This window comes from Triticum dicoccoides, chromosome 3B (genome assembly GCF_002162155.2).
Source record: "Triticum dicoccoides isolate Atlit2015 ecotype Zavitan chromosome 3B, WEW_v2.0, whole genome shotgun sequence".
Lineage (NCBI taxonomy): Eukaryota > Viridiplantae > Streptophyta > Magnoliopsida > Poales > Poaceae > Triticum > Triticum dicoccoides.
Genome location: NC_041385.1, coordinates 843,485,516 through 843,499,681, shown reverse-complemented (window position 1 = coordinate 843,499,681; position 14,166 = coordinate 843,485,516).

The following is a 14,166-nucleotide window of genomic DNA, read 5'->3' as shown; positions in this document are numbered from 1 at the left end:
CACGAATCGAGACTGGGATTTGTCACTCCGTGTAAATGGAGAGGTATCTCTGGGCCCACTCGGTAGGACATCATCATAATGTGCACAATGTGACTAAGGGGTTGATCACGGGATGATGTGTTACGGAACGAGTAAAGAGACTTGCCGGTAACGAGATTGAACAAGGTATCGGGATACCGACGATCGAATCTCGGGCAAGTACAATACCGCTAGACAAAGGAATTGTATACGGGATTGATTGAGTCCTTGACATCATGGTTCATCCGATGAGATCATCGTGGAACATGTGGGAGCCAACATGGGTATCCAGATCCCGCTGTTGGTTATTGACCGGAGAACGTCTCGGTCATGTCTGCATGGTTCCCGAACCCGTAGGGTCTACACACTTAAGGTTCGATGACGCTAGGGTTATAAAGGAAGTTTGTATGTGGTTACCGAATGTTGTTCGGAGTCCCGGATAAGATCCTGGACGTCACGAGGAGTTCCGGAATGGTCTGGAGGTAAAGATTTATATATAGAAAGTTATTGTTCGGGTTCCGGGAAAAGTTCGGTTTTTTCGATATTGTACCGGGAAGCTTCCAGAAGGTTCCGGAGGATTCCGGAGGGGTCCGGAGCTCCGGAAAATGTTCCACCACGTCCAATACAGCTGCATGGGCTGTAAGGGAGCGCCCTAGCCTTAATGGGCCAGGGGCACCTGAAGGAAATATGCCCTAGAGGCAATAATAAAGTTATTATTTATTTCCTTATATCATGATAAATGTTTATTATTCATGCTAGAATTGTATTAACCGGAAACATAATACATGTGTGAATACGTAGACAAACAGAGTGTCACTAGTATGCCTCTACTTTACTAGCTCGTTAAATCAAAGATGGTTATGTTTCCTAACCATAGACATGAGTTGTCATTTGATTAACGGGATCACATCATTAGGAGAATGATGTGATTGACTTGACCCATTCCGTTAGCTTAGCACTTGATCGTTTAGTATGTTGCTTATGCTTTCTTCATGACTTATACAAAGTTCCTGCAACTATGAGATTATGCAACTCCCGTTTACCGGAGGAACACTTTGTGTGCTACCAAACATCACAACGTAACTGGGTGATTATAAAGGTACTCTACAGGTGTCTCCAAAAGTATATGTTGAGTTGGCATGAATCGAGATTAGGTTTTGTCACTCCCATTGTCGGAGAGGTATCTCTGGGCCTTCTCGGTAATACTCATCACCTAAGCCTTGCAAGCATTATAACTAATGAGTTAGTTATGAAATGATGTATTACAGAACGAGTAAAGAGACTTGCCGGTAACGAGATTGAACTAGGTATTGGATACCGACGATCAAATCTCGGGCAAGTAACATACCGATGACAAAGGGAACAACGTATGTTGTTATGCGGTTTGACCGATAAAGATCTTCGTAGAATATGTAGGAACCAATATGAACGTCCAGGTTCCGCTATTGGTAATTGACCGAGAATAGTTCTAGGTCATGTCTACATAGTTCTCGAACCGTAGGGTCCGCACGCTTAACGTTACGATGACAGTTTATTATGAGTTTATAAGTTTTGATGTACCGAAGTTTGTTCGGAGTCCCGGCTGTGATCACGGACATGACGAGGAGTCTCGAAATGGTCGAGACATAAAGATCGATATATTGGAAGCCTATGTTTGGACTTCGGAAAGGTTCCGGATGAAAACGGGATTTTACCGGAACACCGGGGGGTTACCGGAACCCTCCCGGGGGGTCAATGGGCCTTGATGGGCCATAAGGGAGAAGAGGAGGGCCGGCCAGGGCAGTCCGCGCGCCCCCTCCCCCTCTAGTCCGAATAGGACAAGGAGAGGGGGGGCGGCGCCCCCTCCCTCTTCCCCCTTCCCCAAGACCTAATCCAACTAGGAAAAGGGGGGGAGTCCTACTCCCGGTGGGAGTAGGACTCCTCCAGGCGCGCCTCCCTAGGGCCGGCCGCACCCCCCCTTGCTCCTTTATATACGGGGGCAGGGGGGCACCCCATGAGACACAAGTTGATCTACGGATCGTTCCTTAGCCGTGTGCGGTGCCCCCCTCCACCATATTCCACTTCGGTCATATCGTCGCGGAGCTTAGGCGAAGCCCTGCGCCGGTGAAGTCATATCGTCGTGGAGCTTAGGCGAAGCCCTGCGTCGGTGGAGCATCGTCATTGTCACCATGCCGTCGTGCTGACGGAACTCATCCCCAACGCTTTGCTGGATTGGAGCCCGGGGATCGTCATCGAGCTGAACGTGTGCTGAACTCGGAGGTGCCGTGCGTTCGGTACTTGGATCGGTCGGATCGTGAAGACGTACGACTACATCAACCGCATTGTTATAACGCTTCCGCTTACGGTCTACGAGGGTACGTGGACATACACTCTCCCCTCTCGTTGCTATGCCATCATCATGATCTTGCGTGTGCGTAGGAATTTTTTTGAAATTACTACGTTCCCCAACAGTGGCATCCGAGCCTGGTTTTATGCGTTGATGTCATATGCACGAGTAGAACACAAGTGAGTTGTGGGCGATATAAGTCATACTGCTTACCAGCATGTCATACTTTGGTTCAGCGGTATCGTGAGATGAAGCGGCCCGGACCGACATTACGCGTACGCTTACGCGAGACTGGTTTCACCGCTTCGAGCACTTGTTGCTTAAAGGTGACTGGCGGGTGTCTGTCTCTCTCACTTTAGTTGAACCGAGTGTGGCTACGCCCGGTCCTTGCGAAGGTTAAAACAGCACCAACTTGACAAACTATCGTTGTGGTTTTGATGCGTAGGTAAGAACGGTTCTTGCTCAGCCCGTAGCAGCCACGTAAAACTTGCAACAACAAAGTAGAGGACGTCTAACTTGTTTTTGCAGGGCATGTTGTGATGTGATATGGTCAAGACGTGATGCTATATTTTATTGTATGAGATGATCATGTTTTGTAACCGAAGTTATCGGCAACTGGCAGGAGCCATATGGTTGTCGCTTTATTGTATGAAATGCAAAAGCCATGTAATTGCTTTACTTTATCACTAAGCAGTAGCGATAGTCGTAGAAGCAATAGTTGGCGAGACGACAACGATGCTACGATGGAGATCAAGGTGTCGCGCCGGTGACAATAGTGGTCATGACGGTGCTTCGGAGATGGAGATCACAAGCACAAGATGATGATGGCCATATCATATCACTTATATTGATTGCATGTGATGTTTATCCTTTATGCATCTTATCTTGCTTTGATTGACGGTAGCATTATAAGATGATCTCTCACTAAAGTTATCAAGAATGTTCTCCCTGAGTATGCACCGTTGCTAAAAGTTCGTAGTACCCAGACACCACGTGATGATCGGGTGTGATAAGTTCTACGTCCATCTACAAAGGGTGCAAGCCAGTTTTGCACACGCAGAATACTCAGGTTAAACTTGACGAGCCTAGCGTATGCAGATATGACCTCGGAACACGGAGACCGAAAGGTCGAGCGTGAATCATATAGTAGATATGATCAACATAGTGATGTTCACCATTGAAAACTACTCCATCTCACATGATGATCGATTATGGTTTAGTTGATTTGGATCACGTAATCACTTAGATGACTAGAGAGATATCTGTCTAAGTGGGAGTTTTTTAATATGATTAATTGAACTTAAATTTATCATGAACTTAGTACCTGATAGTATTTTGCTTGTCTATGTTTACTGTAGATAGATGGCTCGTGATGTTGTTCCGTTGAATTTTAATGCGTTCCTTGAGAAAGCAAAGTTGAAAGATGATGGTAGCAATTACACGGACTGGGTCCGTAACTTGAGGATTATCCTCATTACTGCACAGAAGAATTACGTCCTAGAAGCACCGCTGGGTGCCAGGCCTGCTGCAGGAGCAACGCCAGAAGTTGTGAACGTCTGGCAGAGCAAAGCTGATGACTACTCTATAGTTCAGTGTGCCATGCTTTACGGCTTAGAACCGGGTCTTCAACGACGTTTTGAACGTCATGGAGCATATGAGATGTTCCAAGAGTTGAAGTTAATATTTCAAGCAAATGCCCGGATTGAGAGATATGAAGTCTCCAATAAGTTCTATAGCTGCAAGATGGAGGAGAATAGTTCTGTCAGTGAGCACATACTCAAAATGTCTGGGTATAATAATCACTTAATTCAGCTGGGAGTTAATCTTCCGGATGATAGTGTCATTGACAGAATTCTCCAATCACTGCCACCAAGCTACAAGAGCTTCGTGATGAACTATAATATGCAAGGGATGACTAAGACAATTCCTGAGCTCTTCGCAATGCTAAAAGCCGCGGAGGTAGAAATCAAGAAAGAGCATCAAGTGTTGATGGTCAACAAGACCACTAGTTTCAAGAAAAAGGGCAAAGGGAAGAAGAAGGGAAACTTCAAAAAGAACAGCAAGAAAGTTGCTGCTCAAGAGAAGAAACCCAAGTCTGGACCTAAGCCTGAAACTGAGTGTTTTTACTGCAAGCAGACTGGACACTGGAAGCGGAACTGCCCCAAGTATTTGGCGGATAAGAAGGATGGCAAGGTGAACAAAGGTATATGTGATATACATGTTATTGATGTGTACCTTACTAGAGCTCGTAGTAGCACCTGGGTATTTGATACTGGTTCTGTTGCTAATATTTGCAACTTGAAACAGGGACTACGGAATAGGCGAGCACTGGCAAAGGACGAGGTGACGATGCGCGTGGGAAACGGTTCCAAAGTCGATGTGATCGCGGTCGACACGCTACCTCTACATCTACCTTCGGGATTAGTTTTAGACCTAAATAATTGTTATTTGGTGCCAGCGTTGAGCATGAACATTATATCTGGATCTTGTTTGATGCGAGACGGTTATTCATTTAAATCAGAGAATAATGGTTGTTCTATTTATATGAGTAATATCTTTTATGGTCATGCACCCTTGAAGAATGGTCTATTCTTGTTGAATCTCGACAGTAGTGATACACATATTCATAATGTCGAAGCCAAAAGATGCAGAGTTAATAATGATAGTGCAACTTATTTGTGGCACTGCCGTTTAGGTCATATCGGTGTAAAACGCATGAAGAAACTCCATACAGATGGACTTTTGGAATCACTTGATTATGAATCACTTGGTACTTGCGAACCGTGCCTCATGGGCAAGATGACTAAAACACCGTTCTCCGGTTGTATGGAGAGAGCAACAGATTTATTGGAAATCATACATACAGATGTATGTGGTCCGATGAATGTTGAAGCTCGTAGCGGATATCGTTATTTTCTCACCTTCACAGATGATTTAAGCAGATACGGGTATATCTACTTGATGAAGCATAAATTTGAAACATTTGAAAAGTTCAAAGAATTTCAGAATGAAGTTGAAAATCATCGTAACAAGAAAATAAAGTTTCTACGATCTGATCGTGGAGGAGAATATTTGAGTTACGAGTTTGGTCTACATTTGAAGCAATGCGGAATAGTTTCGCAACTCACGCCACCGGGAACACCACAGCGTAATGGTGTGTCCGAACGTCGTAATCGTACTTTACTAGATATGGTGCGATCTATGATGTCTATTTCCGATTTACCGCTATCGTTTTGGGGTTATGCTTTAGAGACGGCCGCATTCACGTTAAATAGGACACCGTCAAAATCCGTTGAGACGACACCTTATGAACTATGGTTTAGCAAGAAACCAAAGTTGTCGTTTCTGAAAGTTTGGGGTTGGGATGCTTTTGTGAAAAAACTTCAACCTGATAAGCTTGAACCCAAATCGGAAAAATGTGTCTTCATAGGATACCCAAAGGAGACAATTGGGTATACCTTCTATCACAGATCCGAAGGCAAGACATTCGTTGCTAAGAATGGATCCTTTCTAGAGAAGGAGTTTCTCTCGAAAGAAGTGAGTGGGAGGAAAGTGGAACTTGATGAGGTAATAGTACCAGCTCCCTTATTGGAAAGTAGTTCATCACAGAAATCGGTTTCTGTGACACCTACACCAGTTAGCGAGGAAGATAATGATAATGATCATGAAACTTCAGATCAAGTTGTCACTGAACTTCGTAGATCAACCAGAATAAAATCCGCACCAGAGTGGTACGGTAATCCTATTCTGGAAGTCATGCTACTAGATCATGGTGAACCTACGAACTATGAAGAAGCGACGGTGAGCCCAGATTCCGCAAAATGGCTTGAAGCCATGAAATCTGAGATGGGATCCATGTATGAGAACAAAGTATGGACTTTGGTTGACTTGCCCGATGATCGGCAAGCCATTGAGAATAAATGGATCTTTAAGAAGAAGACTGACGCTGATGGTAATATAACTGTCTATAAAGCTCGACTTGTTGCGAAAGGTTTTCGACAAGTTCAAGGGGTTGACTACGATGAGACTTTCTCATCCGTAGCGATGCTTAAGTCTGTCCGAATCATGTTAGCAATTGCTGCATTTTATGATTATGAAATTTGGCAAATGGATGTAAAAACTGCATTCTTGAATTGATTTCTAGAAGAAGAGTTGTATATGATGCAACCAGAAGGTTTTGTTGATCCAAAAGGTGCTAACAAAGTGTGCAAGCTCCAGCGATCAATTTATGGTCTGGTGCAAGCCTCTCGGAGTTGGAATAAACGCTTTGATAGTGTGATCAAAGCATATGGTTTTATACAGACTTTTGGAGAAGCCTGTATTTACAAGAAAGTGAGTGGGAGCTCTGTAGCATTTCTGATATTATATGTGGATGACATATTATTAATTGGAAATGATATAGAATTTCTGGATAGCATAAAAGGATACTTGAATAAAAGTTTTTCAATGAAAGACCTCGGTGAAGCTGCTTACATATTGGGCATCAAGATCTATAGAGATAGATCAAGACGCTTAATTGGACTTTCACAAAGCACATACCTTGATAAAGTTTTGAAAAAGTTCAAAATGGATCAGGCAAAGAAAGGTTTTTTACCTGTGTTACAAGGTGTGAAATTGAGTCAGACTCAATGCCCGACCACAGCAGAAGATAGAGAGAAAATGAAAAATGTTCCCTATGCTTCAGCCATAGGCTCTATCATGTATGCAATGATGTGTACCAGACCTGACGTATGCTTAGCAATAAGCTTGGCAGGAAGGTACCAAAGTAATCCAGGAGTGGATCACTGGACAGCGGTCAAGAACATCCTGAAATACCTGAAAAGGACTAAGGATATGTTTCTCGTATATGGAGGTGACAAAGAGCTAATCGTAAATGGTTACGTCGATGCAAGCTTTGACACTGATCTGGACGATTCTAAATCGCAAACCGGATACGTATTTTTATTAAACGGTGGAGCTATCAGTTGGTGCAGTTCTAAACAAAGCGTCGTGGCGGGATCTACATGTGAAGCGGAGTACATAGCTGCTTCGGAAGCAGCAAATGAAGGAGTCTGGATGAAAGAGTTCATTTCCGATCTAGGTGTCAGACCTAGTGCATCGGGACCAATGAAGATCTTCTGTGACAATACTGGTGCAATTGCCTTGGCAAAGGAATCCAGATTTCACAAGAGGACCAAGCATATCAAGAGACGCTTCAATTCCATTCGGGACCAAGTCCAAGTGGGAGACATAGAGATTTGCAAGATACATACGGATCTGAATGTTGCAGACCCGTTGACTAAGCCTCTTCCACGAGCAAAACATGATCAGCACCAAGACTCCATGGGTGTTAGAATCATTACTGTGTAATCTAGATTATTGACTCTAGTGCAAGTGGGAGACTGAAGGAAATATGCCCTAGAGGCAATAATAAAGTTATTATTTATTTCCTTATATCATGATAAATGTTTATTATTCATGCTAGAATTGTATTAACCGGAAACATAATACATGTGTGAATACGTAGACAAACAGAGTGTCACTAGTATGCCTCTACTTTACTAGCTCGTTAAATCAAAGATGGTTATGTTTCCTAACCATAGACATGAGTTGTCATTTGATTAACGGGATCACATCATTAGGAGAATGATGTGATTGACTTGACCCATTCTGTTAGCTTAGCACTTGATCGTTTAGTATGTTGCTTATGCTTTCTTCATGACTTATACAAAGTTCCTGCAACTATGAGATTATGCAACTCCCGTTTACCGGAGGAACACTTTGTGTGCTACCAAACGTCACAACGTAACTGGGTGATTATAAAGGTACTCTACAGGTGTCTCCAAAAGTATATGTTGAGTTGGCATGAATCGAGATTAGGTTTTGTCACTCCGATTGTCGGAGAGGTATCTCTGGGCCTTCTCGGTAATACTCATCACCTAAGCCTTGCAAGCATTATAACTAATGAGTTAGTTATGAAATGATGTATTACAGAACGAGTAAAGAGACTTGCCGGTAACGAGATTGAACTAGGTATTGGATACCGACGATCAAATCTCGGGCAAGTAACATACCGATGACAAAGGGAACAACGTATGTTGTTATGCGGTTTGACCGATAAAGATCTTCGTAGAATATGTAGGAACCAATATGAACGTCCAGGTTCCGCTATTGGTAATTGACCGAGAATAGTTCTAGGTCATGTCTACATAGTTCTCGAACCCGTAGGGTCCGCACGCTTAACGTTACGATGACAGTTTATTATGAGTTTATAAGTTTTGATGTACCAAAGTTTGTTCGGAGTCCCGGCTGTGATCACGGACATGACGAGGAGTCTCGAAATGGTCCAGACATAAAGATCGATATATTGGAAGCCTATGTTTGGACTTCGGAAAGGTTCCGGATGAAAACGGGATTTTACCGGAACACCGGGGGGTTACCGGAACCCTCCCGGGGGGTCAATGGGCCTTGATGGGCTATAAGGGAGAAGAGGAGGGCCGGCCAGGGCAGGCCGCGCGCCCCCTCCCCCTCTAGTCCGAATAGAACAAGGAGAGGGGGGGCGGCGCCCCCCTCCCTCTTCCCCCTTCCCCAAGACCTAATCCAACTAGGAAAAGGGGGGGAGTCCTACTCCCGGTGGGAGTAGGACTCCTCCAGGCGCGCCTCCCTAGGGCCGGCCGCACCCCCCCCTTGCTCCTTTATATACGGGGGCAGGGGGGCACCCCATGAGACACAAGTTGATCTACGGATCGTTCCTTAGCCGTGTGCGGTGCCCCCCTCCACCATATTCCACTTCGGTCATATCGTCGCGGAGCTTAGGCAAAGCCCTGCGCCGGTGAAGTCATATCGTCGCAGAGCTTAGGTGAAGCCCTGCGTCGGTGGAGCATCATCATTGTCACCACGCCGTCGTGCTGACGGAACTCATCCCCGACGCTTTGCTGGATTGGAGCCCGGGGGTCGTCATCGAGCTGAACGTGTGCTGAACTCGGAGGTGCCGTGCGTTCGGTACTTGGATCGGTCGGATCGTGAAGACGTACGACTATATCAACCGCGTTGTTATAACGCTTCCGCTTACGGTCTACGAGGGTACGTGGACATACACTCTCCCCTCTCGTTGCTATGCCATCATCATGATCTTGCGTGTGCGTAGGAATTTTTTTGAAATTACTACGTTCCCCAACAGCACCAGCCCCCCCAAGGCCGATGCGCATGGGAGAGGGGAAACCCTAAGGGGGAGGGCCTCCACTTGACTTGGGAGGCACTCCTCCCCCCCTTGGCCTCTCCCTAGATGGGATCTAGGGCTGGCCGCCGCCCCTAGGGGTGAAACCCTAGGTGGGGGCGCAGCCCCCCCCCCTCTCCCCCTATATATAGTGGAGGCAAAGGGGCAGCCCAACACACGAAGTTCTTCTCATGTTGGCGCAGCCCTACCTCTCTTTCTCCTCATATCTCGCGGTGCTTGGCGAAGCCCTACTGGATCACCACACTCCTCCACCACCACCACGCCATTGTGTTGCTGCTGGATGGAGTCTTCCCCAACCTCTCCCTCTCTCCTTGCTGGATCAAGCCATGGGAGATGTCACCGGGCTGTACGTGTGTTGAACGCGGAGGTGCCATCCGTTCGGCACCAGGATCTCAAGTGATTTGGATCACGACGAGTACGACTCCTTCAACCCCGTTCTCTTGAACGCTTCCGCTTAGCGATCTACAAGGGTATGTAGATGCACTCTCCTTCCCCTCGTTGCTGGTTTCTCCATAGATAGATCTTGGTGACACGTAGGAAAATTTTGAATTTCTGCTACGTTCCCCAACAAAAAGGGCTCCCACCAAGACGCGCTTGTGATCATCGGATCCCGCTCATAGAGGGGGCTCAACCAGTTAATCAGCATCCCTACAGACACAAACCAGAGCTCAAAAATGAGATAGAGCATCAGGTTAAGGAGCTCCTTGATGCAGGTATCATCAGAGAGAGTACAAGCCCATTTTCTTCCCCAGCATTGCTTGTGAAGAAGAAGGATGGGACATGGCGATTATGTGTGGACTACAGGTGTTTGAATGCAATGACACTAGTCAGCAAGTACCCGGTTCCAATCATCGATGAATTGGTTGGAGCTCGTTGGTTTTCCAAGTTAGATTTGCATGCAGGATATCATCAGATACGGTTGGCAGAGGGGGAGGAATATAAGACAGCGTTTACTACACACTCAGGGCACTGGGAGTTCTTGGTCATGTCATTTGGTTTGGCATGTGCACCACCAACATTCATAGGCGCAGTGACTTGTACCCTGCGGCCTCTGCTGCATGTCTGTGTCATTCTCTTCTTCAATGACATTTTGGTATTCAGTAAAACTCTGGCGTAGCATGTGGAACATCTTCATCAGGTGCTGCAATTGCTGCGTAGAGATCATTGGCAAGTGAAGCAATCCAAGTGTTCGTTCGGTCAGCGACAGATTGCTTACCTGGGGCATGTGATCAATGAGCGGGGAGTGTCAACAGATCCAGAGAAGATCGCAACTATCAGAAACTGGCCTATTCCTCGTAACAGCAAAGAGGTGCGTAGCTTTCTAGGATTGGCAGGCTACTACCGGAAATTTGTCAATCATTTCTCCATCATTGCGAGGCCCCTCTTCAATTTGCTAAACAAGAATCATCCATTCGTATGGACTGCTGAAACTGCTAAAGTATTTGAGCTACTGCAGCAGGGTCTGATCTCTGCACCAGTCCTGCACTTGCCAGATTTCAGTAAACAGTTTGTTATCGATACGGACGCCTGTGATTACGGAGTTGGAGCAATGTTACAGCAGGGGGCATACGATTGCGTACATGAGCAAACCGTTGGCTCCCAAGCACAGAGGGATGTCCACTTACGAAAAGGAATGCTTGGCGATACTTATGGCCGTAAAGCAATGACGTCCATACTTACACCATGATGAATTTCTGATACGGACAGATCAGCGTAGTCTTGTCCATTTGGATGATCAGAGGCTATCGACAGTGTGGCAGCAGAAAGCATTTACCAAGCTTCTGGGGTTGCCTTACAAAATTTGTTAACAGACAAGGTGCAACTAACAATGCTGCAGATGCTCTGTCTCGCCGTTGCCATGAACAGGGTCAGGCCATGACCATTTCAGTGTGTCAACCTACTTGGATCGATGATATCCGGGCCAGCTATTCCACTAATGATCATGCGCGCAAGCTACTCGAGCAGTTCTCACACCAGGTTTGACCCGAAGGGACACTTTTTTGTTGCTAATGGCCTGCTGTACTTCCGTCAGCGCTTGTGGCTGGGAGGCTCGCCTGCAATTCAGCAGTCAGTGCTACGAGCTTTCCACGATAGCATACTTGGGGGGCATTCTGGCTTTCCCGTGACGTATCGGCGTCTTTGCAAGCTGTTCGCCTGGCCCAAGATGAAGCAGCAGATCATGCAGTATGTGCAGGGATGCGCGGTCTGCCAACAAGCTAAACTGAAAAGGGTCAAGTATCCAGGGTTACTCGAACCAATTCCTCTGCCTGAGGGGGCTTGGCAAGTCGTTACAATGGATTTCATCGACGGCCTCCCGCAATCGGGCAAAGCAAACTGCATCTTAGTCGTGGTTGACATGTTCACACGCTATGCTCACTTCCTACCACTTCAACACCCATTCACCGCGGCCAGAGTGGCTCGAGCATACCTGGACAACATTTACAAGCTTCATGGCCTACCGAAAGCCATAATACCAGACCGAGATCCAGTCTTCACAAGCAAATTCTGGAGAGAGCTGTTTGCCTGCGTTGGAACTGGGCTCAACATGAGTACTCCGTACCACCCTCAAACGGATGGCTAGTCTAAGCAGGTGAATCAATGCTTGGAAATCTACTTACGGTGTTTCATTCATGTTTGTCCCAGTCACTGGAACCAGTTCCTTGTTCTTGCAAAGTTCTGGTACAATTCCAGTCACCACTCGGCCTTAAACATGTCACCATTTCAAGCGTTGTATGGACATGAACCGCGGCACTGGGGAATTGAAGCAGCGTCGGTGTGCAAGATTCCAGAGCTAAAAGAGTGGTTGGAGGAAAGAAAGACCATGCAACAAGTTCTCAAGCAACACCTGCACCGCGCGTGGCATCTCATGAAAGTTCAGGTTGACAAGAAACGATCTGAGCGAGAATTTGCTGTGGGGAACGTTGTATTCGTGAAGTTGCAGCCGTACGTGCAGTCATCGGTGCATCGCCGAGCCAACCACAAGCTGGCCTTCAGGTACTTTGGTCCATTCAAGATCATCAGACGCATCAATCCCGTGGCTTACGAATTGGAACTACCGGAGGGATCGCGAGTGCACTCGGTCTTCCATGTGTATCAGCTTCGTCGAGCATTGTCACCAGGTACATCAGCATTGACTACTCTACCGAGCCCGAAATTGTCTGAACTGATTCCGGTGGAACTCCTGGACAAGCGTTGGCGGCAAACACCGTCGGGACGGCGAGAGCAGTACTTGGTACGTTGGTCAGATTCTGAGCTGTTGGATGCATCGTGGGAGGATGTGTTGGCTCTCAAGAACCGCTTTCCAGTGGTAGCAGCTTGGGGACAAGCGTGCCTCAAGGAGCAGGGGATGTCAGCGTCCCAGATTCAGAGAGGAGCAGCAACGACCTGAACAACGCCAAGGCAGCCAGCGTGGCTTCGGGAGAGGGCGCGGCGACCAATCAGGGCCAAGACCGCGTCATCAGTCATCCACCTAGGATCAAGCACCCGAACCGCAGGTTCGTGGGCCCAGAGTGGGTGAATCCTTCTTAAGCCAATTGGAGCAGAGGAGGAGGGCATCCGGTGGGATCAGGCAACCGGCACGGCACGGCACGGCTTCCCTTTTTGCTTTCTCCTTGCTGTTTCCCCCAAACTTGTAATCTGTAAGCTACTGAGATGAATTGAATCTAGATCGAGATCAGCCGCCTAACAAATCCCGTGCTCCTTGACGTACCGCTGCCGCCGCTGGCGAGGGGTAACTGGGTATACTACCACAAGCGTTGCTCATACGTGTTCCGGGATATCGCCGTCAGCGTGAGCAAAAGACTGCATCAAGTACATCGAGATGGAACTTGGCCTGCCAAGAGAAAAGACGGTGACCGCTGAATGCCCACCCATAGTTGCCATGTTTCCGGTACGGTGGGAACGAGGAACGGGAGCGAGGGACGAGAGTCGGTGGCTGAAAAAAATAGGGTACAACGAAGGTATACATCTCTTGAACGAATTTTTTATAGCGGGGACGCGATCCAATCCGTTTGGGTACGATGAACCCGGTACGATACCATGGGTTGAGGAACGTAGTTCCTGAAGAACGACAACTGCCTGACGGTCAGCATTCCTTGCTGTTAATGGATCCCTTGCAATTAATGGACTGGAGGAAGAACGAGGAGTCCTTGAGAAAAGAAACGACGGCGTGAGTAAATCATGCCTCGCGTTTTGGCTGTCGGATCCTGGAACCTGAATCGAGGAGCAGGCTGCGGGGACGCCGAATCTTCATCGAATTGTACCGAATCCGACCTCGTTCCCGAATCTGATTCCGAGTCGATGAATCGGGATCGATGGACGGCCTACCGTTCCCTGTTTCCGGCTACTATGTGCCCACCCGATTCCTACCTGGACTGGTTCCGGCAAAAGCAATGCCATGAAGTCCACCGTGATGGCTGGAGGGCCACGGCATGGAGCATGCCGATCCCCATTCGTTCTTGGAAGGATCGGAGCCCTGGCTTCACCATCAGTGTTGATGAAATCGTTGTCGAGCCAATGTATTATTCTAAGCTGCTGCCCAGGCCGCCGGGTAGTGTCAGTGAGCCCACCGAGGCTACATTGCTGCCACTCCTCACCGCCGCTTTCC